The following is a 20377-nucleotide window of genomic DNA, read 5'->3' as shown; positions in this document are numbered from 1 at the left end:
AAATGATGAAACTCTAGAGGACAAAGAGTTTGGATTACATGACATTGTTGATTAATTTAAGATATGCTTGGAAATCAAGCTTTTCAATGTTTTGACTTTGACATTTTACGAGAAGAATAAACACTCAATTAAGGTTGTTATGCGTTCAATATTTGTAATATGTGATTTTCCTATTAATTTTTAAGTTAGTCATTATCTTTGAAAAAAAAGTGATTATTATTATTCTTTTGACATGAAATTCATAAAAATAACTATTATTTAACCATTTTTAGTTATAATTTTCGTATAAAAATTGTGATTTTGACATGTCAATTCTAGCAAAAAACTATCAAAACGTGTAGTTTTTTAGTTATATTTATGTTAAAAATGGTTATTTTTATGTCCATTGTTGAAAAAGATTGCTTTTTAGAAACAATTATTTCATGTGGATTGAAAAATTAATTAAGGATGTATAAATATGTAGAATATCGAAAATTCAAAATATCAACCTTCTAATTTAAAAATGCAAAACAATAAAAACCTCACTAAAAAAAATTAAAATTAAAAAGAAGAAAATATGAAGAAAACAACCACTTCAAAAATTATTAAATTTACAAAATAATTATTTACATCTCATATATTAGAAAATTTAAAGTCAAAAAATAAGTCTTTTAAAAAAAGGGTCTGATGCAGAATACCCACTTTTTAAAATCAGCATGAAAATCACTAACATTCTAAAACGTAATGTACATAAAAAAAATTAAAGTGCCAAAAACTATGCTCTAAAAAAAGCATATGTGTTCTGCATCACCCCTTTTCAAAATCAGGTCACTTTTTTGTTATCTCTATGAAACAGGTAACAATATCAGTTCTCGTTTCAAAGTTTACATTGTTGAAACCTATTGAACAGACATTGCAACATGCGATAGCGATTCACAGGCAGACCCGATAGGAAAATAAAGAACATTTATGAAGATTTGAAGTCCGGGAACAGTGTTTCCTATAGATCTTTCCGTGTATTGCAGTGTTTTCCTGTGTTAACACAGAACGACTATTTCTGGGGAATTTTAAGTGCCGGTGGTTCATTTTGTTATGGAATAGGTGGCATTCATCCTCGAGGGAATTTAGCAATGATCACTAATGCTCAAAGAAGGGATTCGAGTAGACCAAAATAGGAAGACGAAGAGCTCGAGAGGGACAATGAACAGACAACACTGTTTTAGCTTCAAAGCCATGGATGTCAAAGATAGAGGGACTGGCTGAGTTGTTGATGGTGGCCAAGTTGTCATTTGTTGTTGAATGATGAAAGCAGTCATAGTAGAGAGCCGAGACAGCAGATAGAGAGAGATAGCCAAAGAGCTACTGAGGAGAGTAGTTGAGGGAGCCTTGTGGTCACTTGAAGTTCAAGTGCAAAGCGAGAGAGCTGAAGGTTGCACAAGGAAAAAAGAAGCCAAAGTGAAGAGCCAGAGAGCTAAAGCTAGAGCCAAAGAGCCAGAGTCAGAGCCAAGATCTAGAGCCAAGAGCCAAAGAGCCAGTGTCAGAGGCAAGAGCTAGAACTAAGAGCCAAGAACCAGAGCCAAGAGCCAGAACCAAGAGCCAAAGCTTCAAGAGCCAGGGGATAAAATGGTGTCTGAACTCACTGTTTTTGTGTAAAAACAATAGGAGTTGAGCCAAGAGCTCGTAAAAAATACTTACACCATAATCCCAGAGAGCCTAGTTGAGTTGACTAGAGCTCATGGAGTATTATAGACATATTTTGGCACTTCAACCCCAATCTTATATGTCAATAAACTAGGGATATTCAACCCCTAAAAGTGTTGTTTCATACGTTTAAAGAACATGGTCAATTAATTACATCATTCCCCAAAAGTTCCACCTAAAAAGTCATCCAGAATTGGCCTAAACTGGACCATACTGACTACTCCGTTGTCAAGGCGCAATGCATACTGACTTCTACACTAGCCAGGTGCAATGCATATTGATGAGACCTTCTGTACGATGTGATGAGTGAGGATGGACAAATTTCCGAGACAGTTTGCTAAGTGGATGCTCATAGAATCTTCTAGAAACTTCTCTTATGACACTTGCCTCTCTGAATTCGCCCAGGGATGAGTAAGAGATCCAAGAAATCTCCAAGTGGAACCAAATGCAACAAGTGGAATGACACTAATCAAAAACCCAGAGATGACTCACACCCTTTCACACATCTATAAATGAATCCATCATCTAAGAGATCTAGAGGCTGGAATTTTGTAATTTGCAAGGAAGTGTTGATAGTTTGTATTTGAGAAAGAGCATTGTATTGTTGGTGTGATATTGCTATTTGATGAGGTGAAGAGGGCTTTGATGTTGGGAGGATGATGTTGGATGAGACAATTGGGTTGTAATTCTCCCTTCTATTTAATAAAGTTCTTTGAGTTTTCTTCCATATAACTTTGCAATTATGAATGTTATTACATATGAATACCATTGTATATTCATTATATTTCTGATTCTATAATGCTTATGATATCATAGATCAAGATGCTTTGACGATTCTTTGTTACTGTGTTTCTACAGGTACTCTCCAAGCGAGATAAGTACAGATAGGAGTTGCAAACTCTATCAAGGGGGAGAGAGATCAAGAAAGGAGGTAAGTGGAAGATCCATGTTGGTTCCTTTGTCTTTCTCTTACCTATTATACATAGAAGAAATTTCAATTTTCTTTGAACTATTGTTTCTAGGGTAGCTGCCAAACCTAGAGGGCTAGTCGATCAAAAAGACACTAGTTTTCCCAGAAACAAAATGGTGACTCAGCTAGGGATCAAATAGATGCTTGTTGGTTGTTGTTGTGTGTTTATAAACTATACATGGAGCCTAAAGTCAGCCAGGTAGCCTTTGAATTTCTCTTGATCTGCAATTACATAGTAGATGAATGCTGCTTCATACAATCTCTGGTTTAGTTTACGAATTGAACATTTGACTTATAAGAATTCTAGATGCCCTTTTGGTAGCTCAGCAACCTCTCAAGATATTTCCTCTATACTTTTCTCTTTACTTTTCACCATAGCTCAGCTTAACTCATTGAAATTAGTTGCAAATTTGAGCCAAAACCCTCTTCAGTTGCGCTCCCTAGCCCATCGCACTGTTTTTCACTATTAACCAGTATGAATCGCACTCCCTGAGTGTAGTAGGTGCGATTCATCCCTGTTTCTATGAAGCCTAGGTGAGATGAGTGATTGAACCCATTTCCATTCTTGAAATTTGGGGTTTTTGTTCTTGTTTTCAGTTTTGTTTAGTTGATTTGCTGCTTATGAATAGTGCCTCCTTATTGAAGCTTTCTTGCATCACATATATCAGCCTCCATTGATTAGGATTAGTAAATGTTTTTATGTATTTTTCCATCATTTACAATCCTTTGTCGAAAGGTTGCTTAAATCAATCTGTCATTTTGGTACAAAAAGTGTCGTAACTGTCGTTCTGTGTCAAAAAGTGAAGTGTCGTTGAGTCTTCCTTCCCTGAATAGTCGATTGAACTTTTGTTCAAGTATTTGATTTGATTTGTTGATATTTTGAAGTGTCGAAAGCATTTTCTGTTCGAAATTGAAAACTGTCATTTAGCCTTCCTTTCTATTTTGAAAAAAGAAATTGTTGAAATGTCGTTTTGAGTAAAATATTTCAGATCTTTGCTACACTTAGTTTTCCTTTTTTTCGAATTTTTCACATTAATGGGAAAAAAAAAATACATGCATTTGCATTTGCATTTAGTTTTTGTGCGAAAAATGATTTAGGAAAGTTCATTAGTGTGCGCTCTTTGGTCTTTGTTTGAAAGAATCTTAATTTTCTTTCCCTAGTAGCTAAGATTTTCATTGATCAAAATAAACAACGATTGTTTATCATTAAAGATTGCACTTTTAGGAATTTAAAATCAACATCACATGGTGAACCATTGAAAGGAAAAATTTTAAGCAAGATCAACTCTAAAATAAATCTCAATGAACCTAATTACGCTTTGGAACCTAACGCAACACATCTAGAGGTATAGGCTAGAGACGTGTTCCGGTGTCGTAAAAACTAGTAACTATCATTTTCATTGAAGGTTGGGTGATTCCTCCTCTTTGATACAACAAGTGCTAGCACAGATTTGTGCTCCCCATACCGTCACGTATATATTGGGAGACCATAATAGGCTTATATCCTTTATCCATAGGAATCTGTGGCTGCCTCCCTATCAATCGCAATGCACTGAACACAACATTTGGGAAGACTGAATGTCGTACATAAGTCCTTGGTAATTTCTCTTTAATTTTTCACCAAGGTGTATATTGCAGTTTTGCGATTGGTTTGGTAATCCCTCTGTCTAGATTTCCAGAGTAGTCTCTTTCATTCCTTTTTGACTCTTTAAAAGAAAAGGTCCATTTGAGCACTTGTCACTTCAGGCTCATTAAAAATCAAAGGGGACTAGAGTCATCTTTAGCTTTTTCTTGACTCTTAAGAATTGAAAAAGCAAAGTTGTGTCAAAGCGTCATTAAAATTTATTAAATTCAGAATAACATCCCTGTTCCTTAGTTGATCTGAGGATGAGATATATGGAGACAAATTCAGGATCCACCAATCAAGGAATCCCTTTTGAGGGGAATCCTAGTCCATTTTCTTCTTGGGGAAATATTGGTGCTCCATATATGGCTACATTGTCCCTTTCGGGAATTACAATTGGCCTACCGATATGACTATTCTCAACCTCTGTGGTTCAAAATACCGTGATTCCTCCATAATCGAACCAGCATCCAGTTGATACTGAAGTTGACCCTTTGCCTTCTTCTTCGTTCATTTCTCCCTCCCCTTCTTCCTCTTCGCTTGGTGAAAGCAGTGATGCTGGTAACCAGGTGGCTCAGAAGAAGAAGAAAGGGAAGGAGAAGAAGAAGAAGCCAATTCAACAAGGGGGAAACCATGAATCATTTGTTGAAAATCTATAAATTAAAGCTCACAAACCTAGATTTCCTTGCGTAATTTATAAAGGAGACCATTTTCATCGAGACTGTCCTTGTCTTCCTTGGATCTTGAGATAATGGTCTCCTTGTTCGCACCGTCAAGTGTCATCAAACTTTGATGATCATGTTGACAGTACACCGTCAGCTAGTAATATTGAAGTTCATCAACAAAAAGAAAGGTCAAAGTTCCATGTAGGTTATGTGAAGGGGACCATACCCTTCACCATTGTCCCTTTTTGGATGAAGCCAAAAGAGTCTTGGATAACTGTCCTGCTTCACCGCAACGACTCCCATCTAGATACAGAAAACTCTCCCCAAATCCTTTATTAGTTGAAAAACCAACTGACTTAACTCAACCGTCGGTCGAAACACCTATCACCTAAAGTGAATCTTCTGAGTCCCTACCCGATGAAAGTCAACAGATCGAGGTGAAAGTTGACCCAGATTTACCTTCAAAAGATCATACCCTTCCTGAAGAGAGTAAGAATGATACCGTTCAAATTATTTTTATTACTTCAGAGTCCGATGAACTTGGGGGCAATATGCCCGTTCCTTCACAACAGGAGGAAAATCCCCCAGTTCCCGCTACTTAAGGGGTTATTTCTCCCGTTTATTTGGTAACCCCTCCAAATGGTCTAGTCACTTCCTTTGATTGGAATCGACTAGCAAGATCTCGCCTTCCTTCTTATGTACCTTTTCGGATCATAGTACAAGTTTACGAAATGATTATGTCATGCACTATCATAGATGAGGGTACATCAGTGAGTATCCTTTCCTCAAATGCGTCGAAAATGCTTGGTTCACAATCGCTTATTCCTGTTACACAGAATTTATGAGGCTTTAACAAAAGAACCTGTCGACTATTAGGGATCCTTCCCAAGTTACCAATAACTTTGGGACAGAAAACCGTTCACCTAAGCGTGATGGTAGTCCTAGGACCGTTAGATTACAATCTACTCCTTGGATGTGACTATGTTTATAACATGGAGGCTATCGTTTCAACACTCTTCCGAATGATGTGTTTCCTGAGTGAAGGAAAAATTGTCACTGTTGATTAGCTTTCATTTCCCGGTTCAAGGATAGCTCCAAGTCGATCATCATCCCTAAATGGTCCTTGTACATCAACAGTGTCTCTCGAACCTTCATTCCATCCACCTAATTACCGTGAGTAGTCTGGTGGATGTAACGAAGCTTGGTGACATGCACCCTTTTCTACTTGGCAGACGAATCCAGCTGAAAATATAAGTTTCTCTGTAGGTTATGTGAGTGGTCTGAGACACCATTCACCTTTGTCCATTCTGCAGACAAAGCGAAGGAAGTGTTTTTTCTATTCTGCAGACGAAACCATCCTATCATATGAGTTTCCCTGTTGGTTATGTGATTGGTCTGAGACACCATTCATCTTTGTCTATTCTACGGATGAAGCCAAGGAAGTGTTTTGTCTATTCTGCGAACGAAACCATCCTACATAACCACAGTAATTCCCATATGGTTACAGAAGACTCTCCTTTTCATCATGTTGGGGGCATGAAAACTTTTTCAAATTCATCTTTTAGCTTTTTAGCTTTTTAGTTTTTTCTAGCTTTTTTAGCTTTGTCTTTTCTAGTCTTTTTTAGTTTTTATCTTTTCTAGCTTACATAAAAAGAAAACTAAGAACCAAGCATATGTTTATTCATTTCAAGCTTGTAAAAACAATGAAACCCACACCGAGCATGGTTCCCCATAGTTCAAGCTTGTTAAAAAATGAACCCACCTTTGGTAAATAACCTTTCTGATTGCCATGCTATCAACCTTTTGAGCCTTGGTTGTGTTCCTCCCATCACCTCCATTGTTTTGGCTAATCATACACTTCCACTTGATTGTTTACACTTTTTGAGGAATCGTTGTGATGAGTGGTCTTGTTAACCAACCTCTTCACATCGCCATGTTTTGAGAAGTTCCAAGCTTACCCAGAACCAGTTGCTACCCTAGACACCACTCGTTCCTAAAAAACGAGTCTCCTTTAGACTCTTTTCAGACTCGTTAAATATGAAATATTGTCGAGAAATTGACCTTTCCAGCTCGTTAAAGTGATTGGAAGTGCCATCCATCCTATATATTTTAATCATTTTCGGACCTGAGGGATTATCTCACAAAAAGGTGCGAGTGCTTGTCTTTTTCAGCTTGTTAAAGTGATTGGAAAAGTCATCCCTTTCATATTATTTTATCCTTTTTTCGGACCTAAGGGATTAATTTATGAAAAAGAACTACTGGAGTTTCCTTTTCGACCCTTTTCAAACTCTCTAAACATGAAAAGGACTGAGATGTCTTTGTCATTAAACTTGTTAAAACAATAGTGACAAACTTTTCCACCTAGAAAGGAACGAGTTTCACTATCGCTAGACTCATTAAAACATAGCGGCAGGTTTACCCGAAGGGAAAATTATAGAACAAGCATATGTTATCCTCCTCAAGCTTGACAAAAATAAAGAGGTACTGGTCAAAAATGACTGGGGAAAAAGGGAAGAAAACTTGAAGAATTTTATGGTAGTAGGTCACTCTTGAACATGATACTTTCACTCTGTCACCTTGATTGAGTCGGGTTGGGTTATTCCATTCACCAGTCATTTAACCATTGGTATTCTGCACCATCCATTTGTTGGGGTTAACGCTACCAATCCATATTAGTGTCGCCGATATGTTCAAGAGAAGTCATTCAGCTGAGAAACCACCATCCAGTTAATGCCTCATCTACTGCAATACCTTCACCCTCCATTTTCCATGACCGCCATTCCTGAACCTTGTGTCGTCAGATTGTTTTCACTTCAGAAAATTAATTTGCTTCATTTCGTGCCATAGATGTGGGATACGTTAAGTCCCTCCTACGACGAGCCACTTCTTTTCGACATCAGCTCATTATCCAAGAAGTTGACTTAGAAATACCCCTTTCAGTACTTTGAAGCTTGCATGCCTCAATGGCAAGTTTTTTACTTCCGACGATAGGTTAATATCAATGGTCTTCGACCAAAAGATTTTGCGTGGTGTTTGACACCGGATCATATATTCACACCACGTGAATTTTACTGTAGTACCTTGAGGGTCATTATCATTATCGGTGATTCCTCTCGTGTCTGTTAATAGCTCACATTATTGGCTGGTAATTAGGCGATGTCTTTGCATGTTCGACTTCAGAACATATCTTCACATGGATTGACTTGTACATTGGGTGAAGATCGAACGAGTTTGAAGACCCCGAATCTAGTTTCATCCATCCGGGCTGCAGTATATTCATGGAAACAAAGACATCAAATGTACATGGAAGCCACACATATGGTCATCCAAACCAAGGATGATGACTCTACACTTGAAGAATCACCAATCTATGTATGCAGACGACTATCTTTTCTATGTACATGAAATGAATTTATAAAGTTGAGCATGGGAATGCCCACCTCAAGTAGATCATGAATATTGTATTATGATGATGTATTGTATTGTATCTTATACAGGTCACCTTCCAGTTTGAAACCTCGGATCCTAATGATAAAGCATTTCACCCGACATCAAGATTTACGACTTCATGATTTAGGCGGCAACTGTTATAGACATGTTTGGGCACTTCAACCCCAATCTTATATGTCAATAAACTAGGGATCTTCAACCCCTAAAAGTGTTGTTTCATACCCTAAAATAACATGGTCACCTGATTACATCATTCCCCAAAAGTTCCACTTGACAAACCGTCCAAAATTGGCCTAAACTGGACCATCCTAACTGCTCCACTATCAAGGTGCGATGCATACTGACTTATACACTAGCTAGGTGCAATTCATACTGGTGAGACCTTCTGTAGGGTGCGATGAGCAAGGATGGACAAATGTCCGAGATAGTTTGCTAAGTGGATGCTCATGGAATCTTCTAGAAACTTCTCTTATGACACTTGCCTCTCTGAATTCACCCAGGGATGACTAAGATATCCAAGAAATCTCCAAGTGGAACCAAATGCAACAAGTGGAATGACACCATTTTAAAACCTAGAGATGACACACACCCTTGCACACATCTATAAATGAATCCCTCATCCGAGAGATCTAGAGGCTAGAATTTTGTAATTTGCAAGGAAGTGTTGATATTTTGTATTTGAGAAAGAGCATTGTATTGTTGGTGTGATCCTGCTATTTCATGAGGCGAAGAGGGCTTTGATGCTGGGAGGATGATGCTAGATCAGACAACTGGGTTGTAATTCTCCCTTCTATTTAATAAAGTTCTTCGAGTTTTCTTCCCTATAACTGTGCAATTGTGAATGTTATTATTTATGAATGCCATTGTATGTTCATTATATTTCTGATTCTATAATGCTTATGATATAATATATCAATATGCTTTGACAGTTATTTGTTACCATGTTTCTACAGTTACTCTCCAAGTGGGATAATTCAGGAGATGAGTTGGAAGCTCTGTCAACGGGTAGAGAGATCAAGCAAGTAGTTAAGTGGAAGATCTAGGTTGGTTCCTTTGTCTTTCTCTTATCTATTATACATAGAATAAATTGTGTTTTGCTTTGAACTATTGTTTCTAGGGTAGCTGCCAAACCTAGAGGGCTAGTCAATCCAAAATACACTAGTTTTCCCAGAAACACAACGATGTAGCCTAAGAGTTGTGGGTGAACTCCTAATTAAATTGTTGTCTTATGTGTTTTTTCTTACTGCTGCATTATTCACTGTTATATGCATTTATATATATGTGTAAGCACATTTATGTATTAGCATATGCAGTAGAATTTAAAGCACATAAACAACCAACAATAAATGTAGGCATATACCTATATTTTCAAGCATTTCTTAATTTTGCATTGGTTAATCATTAAGACTTGGGAAAATATTCAAGCTTTGGGAGTGGGAGAGGTTCTTGTAGATTAGAAAAGAAACCTAAGAGCCCCATTTTCAGATCACCATGTCACTCAAAAGTTAGTAAAAGTCATTGAAACCATCACATTTTCATGTTGGATAAGCCTAGCTAAGGAATTTTCTCTAGATCCAATTAACATACATTTTTCATTTTTCTATTTTTTTGCATTATTCAAATACCAACTCAGTGACCAGTGTGTTTTCAATTTTTTTTGTTGAAATGGACAATTGATAAGAAACTAACCGATGAATAAACAGGCCCCTTCCCAAAAAATTAGAAGTTCTACTTCAATCCTTCAGAGGGAAGATCCTGGTACTTGAACAATAGAACAATAGAGTTCACAAGCCAATGTCCACACCAGTAAAATTGTAACTTTGAAAATATAACTTTGCTTGGAACCATTTAAAACACTAGAGAGGCCAATGGAACCCATAACCAAGCTTAAAAATCATGTCGAGGATTTGAAACTTAAGGAATGTTTTCAAATAAGAAAATTTTCACATTTTTCAAGGTAGTTCACACTTATTAAGGAATCTCACATGACACGAGGAATTTTTGGACTATTTTTTCATGCATGGATAGCCTATCCATATCCAACATAGAATATCCTTGGCACTCTCCCTTCTCATCACTTTTGGAGTTGATTCTCACTTGTTTGGAGGGTTGACCCACACTTGGTAGCCTCATGACGACCTCGGGGTATGTTGTGAACATAATATGACTTGTAGGGGTCATTTTCATGGCTTATGAAGATTCCTTTTAACTGAGGATGATGTAGACATAACATGGAGACACAACATGAAGACTAATGAGTAGAACTTGAGGGTCAACCCCTTGTAGTTGGATGCCAACATGGTTGTTTTGAGATTTTATGACTAGTTTTTGACTTGGAAAAACATTCCTATTCTTTATGGAAGTACCTTGACATGAGGTATAGGCATGGGAATTAAATTTAACATTATGTTTGGAGGTTATGGATATTTATAATACACTTTTATGGAGTTTTTTTAGAGGATCCACCCCCTTAGAGAGTTTTATGTGCACACTTTTGAGACATTTTTGGGTTTGGAGGCCCAATCAACCACATAAGAGGATTCCTAGAAGCGACTATGAATATACATATTTTAGGGGCCTTTGGAGGTAATTTTTGTACCTTGAAGAACTTTCTCAAGGGTAAACCTCTATCATGGGGCTTTACTTCATCTTCTTCATTATACATGTGGCTTAACCACTTTTATTTTATTTTTAGGATATATTAGTTATTTATCTTTCACTTTTATTGCACATATATCTAAAGAAGCATTTGAGATATAATTATTTCATTGTAAAATGTTCTTTCTATGTCAAAGAATGTTCTCAAATCTTTAAAATTATCTTTCTTTATTCTATTTAGTTTCATAAGGATTAAAAGTGGAACTTTCAAGTCTTCTACAAGAATTTCAAGATTAATCCGTTAAAGGATAACTCTATGGAAGAACCCTAGGTTTTGTCTTCCTTCTTCCTTTGTTTCTTTAGTGATTATTTATACCAAGATTTTTTATTTATTTTGATTCTTTGGTAGAATTATTAAGTAATGTCATCAATCATAGTTCATATGGACGTTGAAGGCATGCCATTGAAATTTTCCTTCTTACACACCTTGAATAGATTATTGGTCCTAATTTGTTGAGGGTTTATTTTTCATGTTGGTTCTAATATCAAACCCTAATGCTTGAAGAAATTAATCCAACCTTTAGATAAATTATTCATGACATCATTTCCATTTGATTCATCTTGAATTCATTTCCGTAGATTGATTTTACATTAATCTATGTCCCTCCATTAATTATTCTTTAAAACCTTGCAAACTTCAAATCCTTATTTTATAAGGCTACTCTCAACTTCATATTTCTCTTCATTACTTTGGTCTTAGCAATCCTAATAGGGAAACATTCTATGAATAAAAGGAAAAATGACCTAAAGTTAATACGATAGGTTGTTAACATGACAACAGTGACCTTGTTAGAGGTTTCCCCTTGGATTGTACCTTGTGGGTTAGAGCTTTCAACAATAAATACAATTTTGGCAGTAACACCTTCCAAGCCTGTCATGACTCCCACCCATGTTTCCATGTCAAACCACTTTATTTATGCCAATCTAAGGGTAACATTTAGAAAAAAATTCACCAATCCCCTCAAACCCTAACTAGATGAATACCTACAAGTAAATGACTAAAGTTTCACCGTAACAAAAAATGTAGGTCATATTTCTGAGTTTTAGAATATTTTAATAATTTCAATTATTTTCACTAAGATGTACAATACTAAACACTTTTATCCAATTTTTGTTGAATTCCAACTAAAACCTAGTAATTATGTGTTTGAAACCTTGAATAAGAGGCTAAAATTGGGATGAAGTTATATACATAACTACCTTATTTCCATGATTATATCATAGGGAAATAAAACCCTTACTAATTGAGAACTTAAATACTAGCAAACATCCTTACTGGCCCCAATAGACATAAAAATTCCCCATTTAATTTGAGGCCATACATTAGCAAAGAGTATATCCCTTAAGAATACTAAACTACTATAGATATATATTAACCTTAGATTTATATGAGGCAAACCAAGTCATTGTTCCTTAATTTACAATTAAAATCCATAAAAAGTTTTCATAAAGTGGTAAATGACGCTAATAGATCACAACACAACATAAAAAGATGACGTCAAAAGCATATAAACTATAATAAAATGGCATAAGCCTCCACACTTGTGGGGTGAAATATCTCAACATGATGTCATCCTTCATACATGGGCATCACCATCAAGCAAGTGACAAAGTGGGTCCAATATTGCTCCTTACTTCAAATGGAATCACCAAAATTATTGTATGCGCCTCCAAGAAACACTTCCTCATAAAGGATGTACACATCAAGAAGGTTTGCATCATTCTCCTAGAGCATACATGGGTGACATGGTATCCTAGTGCATATAATTAACCACAAAATGGAGTGTTCCAACCCTCTCAAATAATTTCAAGTTATCTACATGCTCATCTAGGGTCTTGAACAATGAACCACCCATTAAGTGGATATAAGGCTAACGTGGGGATGTCTTGGGTCATCTAGGAACATCATTAATCAAACTAATGTCTAAGATTCTCGGTTCAACATTTTAACATATAGGGTGAAAAGGAAGCCATACAACCATGTAGAGGTTCCTCAAGGGCCAATGTTGATTTATGAGAGGGAAATTTTGGTGTTCAAAGTCTCAAGTTGATCTATAAACTACCATGGATATTACACTCGATAGTTCGTCACAATAGATTTGATCAAATTATGCTTAAAATCTAAAATCTACAGTATGAGGGCTTATTTCTCCTTATATTTTTGGATCTATAAATTAATATTGATTGAGTATTCATAAAAATTAATTATTCATAAAATGGGGAATAGTAAATTAAAAAAAAATTCACAGACTACAATTGAAAAAAGATGTATCTTGGGAAACCCTTTTGGGATCAAACCCATTTGGATAGTGAGATTTCTCTGCTTTCTTTCTATGATGGAAAATGGGTTCAAGTATAATTAAGTGACACATGTGGCCCATGGGCTACTATAATTAAAAAATCTTTTCTATTTTATCTCTCCCAATTCACTCATGGCTATTATGCTCTTCGATGAAACAAAATGCACTTGAATAGAATGAACATGTTTTCTTCATATTGGTCTAATTATAACACAACTTGATAGCCTACAAGTGGTTAAGTTTGACTCCTTAAACTCTTAACTAGAGTTATAGTATGCACTCTTCTAGATTCTTCTTCATCATCATCATGTGGCTAGCGCAGTTTTCATGAATAGTGGGGCTAATGTGGCATCTTCTTGAATTATGGTGGTAAAAATAGGAAGATAAACTTCTGAGTCGCATAATTTTGCATACATACTCAAATCAAAGTGATGCTTATGCCATTGGGAATTTCTCTATGTGTAGAAAAGAAAAAAAATGGTGCAATAACTAAGAGGAAAAATGTTATGCCAAGAAAATTCTATTTGGGGCCTCAAATCGCTCCCTAAAGGTTTCAAACACCAATTTTCCAAATCAGGTCCTATCTATAAAAATGGCCTTGTGGGTTGATACTTCCATGATTTCCACTTTGAAAGTATCAAGATGGACGAAAAAAGTGTAATAGTCTAATCATGATCACATCTCCCAATTTGGGAGGATTTTTTTCCTAAAAAGATTCTACTAAATGAGATGAGGAAATTTTTCCTCCACCTTCTCTTTGGTGTACCATTTAGATTTTTAATCTAGATGGATATTGGTGGCCACTCACCTATTTCACTCAGACCCACAAAACTATTTCCTTTCAATTTCTTTAATTCTAGCACAACATTCTATTTTTGGTAGTTTTTCGTGTCCTTAACTTGGAGAGTCATTTTGAGGTCCTAAATGGAGTTTTTAAGAAAACTCTCAAAGCTTGTACCTCATAGAGTAAGGGCTTTCATGGAAATTTAGTTTTCCTTGGATAGATATTTCTAACAAGGTATCGTGTGCACCAAATGAATATTACATGCCCAAATTACGAGCCTGGTAAGTTGGCATTCCAACTAATCCCAACTAGGCCCACAAAATTCATCTCCTAGGGTTAGAATTCTAGATGTTTATGTTTTTCCATTATTTCTAAAAAATAAAAATGCCTCCCATCCTCATTGTAACATAGTTTATAAGACATGTAGTTGTTACATTTCTTCTTAGAGATAAGCTACCATCGCCCAAGATAGTTTGTTTCTCTTATGTATGTAAATAATTTTCGATAGTTTCTATTTATTAATTCATTTTTTGTTTCATTTTATCTGTGCTTTTGTCTTTAATCTCTATTTCATTTCATTCCATCATAAACTTGGATGAATGGTATAAAAGAAGTTTTCTCTTTCTATGTCTTTCTATGCGTGTCCCCAATGAGGTCGGGGTATAAAGAGTTGGGACTTGAACTGGTTGAACCCTTACAAGACTGACATCACCAACGCTACTAGCCTCCCATGGGAAAAGAAAAGAAATACAATGGAGTAAGAGATCGTTTCAAATTATTGCTTGAAGAATCCCACGAATGATAAAGGAATAAGATGATGGACAATTTTTCGCAGATCCTTCAGTGGGTGTCAGTGGGTGAAGCATCTTCATCCAGAAGTCACTTCAAAGGTGCCTCACCCTTTAAGGTACATGTGAACTTTAACATTCCTATGTTTAAAGGCTAGATAGATATAGATGCCCTATATAGATGGTTAAATCTGCTAGAAGGTTACTTTTCAGTCCATAAATTTTCCAATACGAAATATATTACTTTTGCACTCCTCAAAGTCGCCCCCCATATCAAGGACTAGTGGGAAACTTATTATGAGAAAAAGAACAAGGGGGAACCCTCACTATTTTCATCCACATTCTCTCGGAATTATTTTTTATATGTTTCCAAGGAATAATATTACCATGTCAGAATATATGGATATAAGTACATAAAATGCACCACATTATGGAAGGGAAGGCAAGAAGATGTAACAGAGTTCACAAACATTTTCTATACCCTACACATGAACTTGGGTATCAAGGATTATAACTAGCATATGATACTCAAATACCATGGTTATCTACAAAAATACATCCAAGAAGAGACGGAGTTCTTCTACATCTCCTAGCTTAGCGCAATGTTTTGATATGTTGTCAGGATTGAGAATAAATTTAAACAAAAGAAGTGGTACTTTGGATTTGTGAATATCAAGCAGAGAAAAGGAGCCTCCAAACCATGGAAAAAAGAATAGAGCCAAGGTGGTATGACCTAGGACAACCCATCGAAGCTACGAGAAAAGAATAAATCCAAAAATACAAAGAAGGATACTAGGAAGTGGTGTGAGTTCCACGAGAGCCCCACAGACAACACAAATGAGTGGTGTGCTAAGTAGTCATCAGTGGCCAAGCTAAAAGCTCATGAGTCAAATTCACGTTCTGAATCTGAGCCAAAACCTAACAAGGTTAATGATAAGGGGAAGAAAATTATTGATGTAGAACCTAAGGCCATTGTTTCCACCACTAAGGTCCAAAAGGTTGAGCTTGAAGATCTATTGGAGGTGAGCATCTCTTCCAATCATAGATGTGGGTAAAAGATTCTACAATATATTTCATTGTCTGTAGTGAGTTCCAAATAAACCTCATCTCAGAAAATATCATTAAGTGGTTGGATCTACCAAGCACACCACACCCACAACCATACACCATCAAGTGGGTTCACCAAGGGCAAGATCTTTGTGTCAACCAACAATGTTACCTTCCCTACAACATCAAGCCCTTCACAGACAAGATATTGTTTGATGTTTCACCTCTTGAATTCCATGATATTTTATTATACCAATCATACTTGTAGAAGTTTCATGTTTTGTATGTGTCTAGACCTCACACTATTATTATTACTTTGGGTAGAAAACTATAAAGGATACTGGAGGTAGCCCTTCCTACTGCCATATCTTTGATATTTGCGAAGAAATGTAGTAGGATCATCTCCTATATTGGGAAATTTGTTTTCTTTTTTATTTTTTCTCAAATTTAGGGGAAGATCATGGCCACATCCATGGCCCCAATGAAGGGTTCCTCCATACAACAGAAGTATGTGGATAAGGTCATGGAAGAATAAAGGGACATATTTTCCTCACCCATAGGGGTACCTTTGAACTGCTAGGTCAAGCATTAATTGATCTAACTCCTAGATCACCTCTACCTAGTGGGCCGATATACCACTGCTCTCTTCTAGAAAATGAAGAAATCAAGTGGAAAATCATATAGTTCCTACAAGAAGGAGAGATTTGACCAAGTTACTCACATTGTGGGATCTGAATTGTACTGATACAAAAGAAGGATGGGACCTAGAGACTATGCATTGATTATCGGGAACTAAATAAAATCATTTCCAGGAAAGGGTATCCAATCTCGAGGATTGATGATCTTCCTAAATAGCTCAAGGGGGCCAAGAACTATAGCAAGATTAACTTGAATTATGGCTATCACCATATTCTAATAGAATCCACAGATGTATGGAAGATTTCCTTCAAATCTAAGGAGGGTATTTTTGAGTGGTTTTTCATGGCCTTCAAAATGACATATTCCCTTGCAACTTTTATGAGGTTTATGGATGACATCTTGTGACCCTTCACCAACTATTTCATGGTTGTATATCTGGATGACATCCTCATATTCAGCAAGAGTTGGGAAGAAAACTTGCAGCATATTCGACAAGTCCTCCAAACCGTGCAGAAACACAAACTGTGTGCCAACTTGGAGAAATGCACCTTTGTTATGAACCAAGTCTAATCTCTAGGTTAAATCATCGATAGGTATGGCTTAATGTGGATATAGCTAAGATCCAAGTCATTTAGTATCGGCCATCCTCGAACACTCTAATAAAGCTTCATTATTTTTTTTGCCTCGCCAATTTCTATCGAAGGTTCATGTTGGGATTCTCTCATATCACTTAACCTTTGATTCAAGTTACCAAAGGAATAGAGAAAGAATATGTTTCTTGGTCTAAGCCCCAATAGAAGATGTTAATTGATCTAAAGCACCACCTTTTCTCTACATCAATACTCAAATATCCAAAGCTACAATAACCATTTGAAATTGTGACATATGCCTATGACTATCGTATTGGTGCAGTTCTCTCCCAGCAAGGGAATCTGGTGGCCTATCATAGTGGGACACTGTCTAATACAATTTGTAAATATCCTAGCTACAATAAAGAGATGCACTCCATCATGCAGGCTTTCTTGTAGTGGAAACATTACATATGGAGAAGGAGATGATCATCCAAATAGATCACCGACCTCTTCAATTTATACAGACATAAGGGAAGTCGTAGAATGATCACCATCATAAATGGTCCACATGTCTACAACAATTTCATATGAACATTCTGTATAATAAGGTTAGCACCAATAATGTTGCAGATTTCCTTAGTCACCCACCAGTTCTGGGGTTCACCATTGTTCTCAACTCTAGTGGGCATGAGACTTCTGGATGGCTGTAACTCTACATAAATGATAAAAAATTCACCACCACATACTAGATTTTGATGGATGACAAGCAAGCTCCAAACTTCTACCTCTAGGACACATAATTATGCCACCTAGGGTACCTTTGTGTTCCTTCAAGTGAATGTTCCAAGATGATTTGGGAGGTGCACTATAGTTGGATTGTATAAAACTTTGGTGTAGAGAAAATAGTGGTAATACTACACAAGTATTTTCATTAGCAAGATCTCTCATAAGATGTTGGAAAATATATTATATTGTGCACCACCTATTCAATCACAAAGCCAACCATTAAGAAGAAAGGCCTATATACTCCTCTACTTACTTCTAGTAGGCCCTAGGAATCCACCTCCATGAACTATATGTTTGGCCTTCCTTCTACAAAGCATGGTAATGACTATGTATTTTTTTTCCATTATATATTTTGTATGATGGCTACATTGATGTCTTGCAAGAAAAACATCACAATAGAAGACACTGCAAAATCTTCTTCGAGTGAGTGTGGGTACATTTTGGGATTCCATAGACCACTGTATTAGATCAAGATAATAGGTTCCTAAATGCGTTATGGTTGAGCCTTTGGTCATTGTTGGAAACTAAGCTCACCAAGTCGACTACCTTCCATCCTCAAACTGATGGCTAGAAAGAGGTTGTTAATAGGATGATAGTGCAGATACTATGCATGTACAGATCCAAGGATCCACAAAGAAGGGGTGAGAGTATTCCATATGTGCAAAAATAATATAACAGAGCTCTCCATAGCTTGATTTTCCATAGCCCCTTTCAAGTGGGCATGCGATTTCAACCATTGCGTCTCATTGATGTTGCAATGCCTCTTGAAACTACACATGAATAATTTGCACATGTTCAATCCAATGTTGGTAAAAACACCATATTTATTGAATGCATCTAACACATCCACCATTAGATTCATGATATCTTAGATAAATCTAATTCTAAGTACAAACAAACTCATGATGAATATTGGGTTCCACATCAGTTTCAAGTGAGTGTCAAAATTTTGTTGAATTTGTAGAAGGAAATCTTTATTTGAACCCATTAGAAGCTTTGACCACTTTGATATGGAACTTACACCATCATCAAGGTTTTGGGTGACAATTATTTTGATCTCAACATTCCCCCATTCCCTGGCCTTCACCCAGTGTTTAATGTGGACCGCATTCATCCATACTTTCCACCATTGTTGGACACATCAGACATTATTGAGCAGTTGACACCAACAAAGCTCTACCCATATTGCATTGAAAAATCCATGACTAGTTAGATCATCAACACACATATCAAGAACACTCAGCAACAAAATATCCAACTGTATTGGGTTGTCAAAATTGTCAAGCTCCTGCACCAAGGCAAGTGGCTCACCAAGGACCAAATTCCGCAAAAGTTTCCCCATCTCATGGAGGCACTCAACACAGTGGGGACATTTGCTTCCTAAGGGGGGAATACTGATCTAGGTGGATACTGGTGACCACTTGCCTATTCCACTTGGACCCTAATATTGTTTCCTATCAGTTTATTTAATTCTAGCACACCTTTCTAGGTTTGCATTTTTTCAAGTCTTGAACTTTCAAAGTCATTTTGGGGTCCTAAACAACATATTTTTAGAAAATGTGCCAATCATAAATCTTGTATTGCAACAGTTTGCTAGGAAATTTTATTTTCCTTGGATAGATCTTTCTAACGAGGTATCATGCATGCCAAATGAAGATCATATGCCCAAATTATGACCCTAAGAAGTTGACGTTCTAACTAATCCTAACGGGGCCAACAAAATTTTTTCGCTGCAGCTTCTAGGGTTAGTTATTTTTATGTTTATGGTTTTCCATTATTTCTTAATAATAAAAAGGCCTTCAAGCCTCATTGTAACATAGTTGAGAAGGCATGTACCCATCACATCTCTTCTGATAGATAAGCTACCATTACTTGGGCTAGTTTGTTTCACTTATGTATGTAAACAATTTTTAATAGTAACAACTATTTATTAATTGAAGTTATATTTCATTATATCTCTATGCTTTGGTATCAATATGTACTTTAATTTTTTCCTTCATAAATCTGGATAAGTTTTCCTGGAAATTGTCCTTTCATCCTAATTTGTGAAAAGGTCATGATGTCCTTGTTTTGTAGTTTTGGACCTCTTCTACAAAACTATATCTTGTATCAATTATTCCTGAGAATTTGATTCCAATTCCTATACGGAAGGTATCACTATGTATGGGGGTATATTGAATCTATAGGTGTTATCTCCCACCATTTCTAGTATCTCAAATGGACCATATCACAAAGTCTTGATTTTCTTAGTACGACCTTGCAGTATCTCAATGTTAAACTATAACCATACTTTGTCTCCAACCTTGAACAAACTCTATGTTCTATGCCAATCATTCCCAACCTTCTATTTTCCTATGACTTATGTAGTGTCTCCTATACGTATATATAGATCTACCTCATATTCTCACCAAATT

The sequence above is a fragment of the Pinus tabuliformis genome, chromosome 7, assembly GCF_031772625.1.
Source record: "Pinus tabuliformis cultivar Carrire ecotype Pingquan chromosome 7, CPIR1, whole genome shotgun sequence".
NCBI classification, from domain to species: domain Eukaryota; kingdom Viridiplantae; phylum Streptophyta; class Pinopsida; order Pinales; family Pinaceae; genus Pinus; species Pinus tabuliformis.
Note: the sequence above shows the minus strand (reverse complement) of the source record.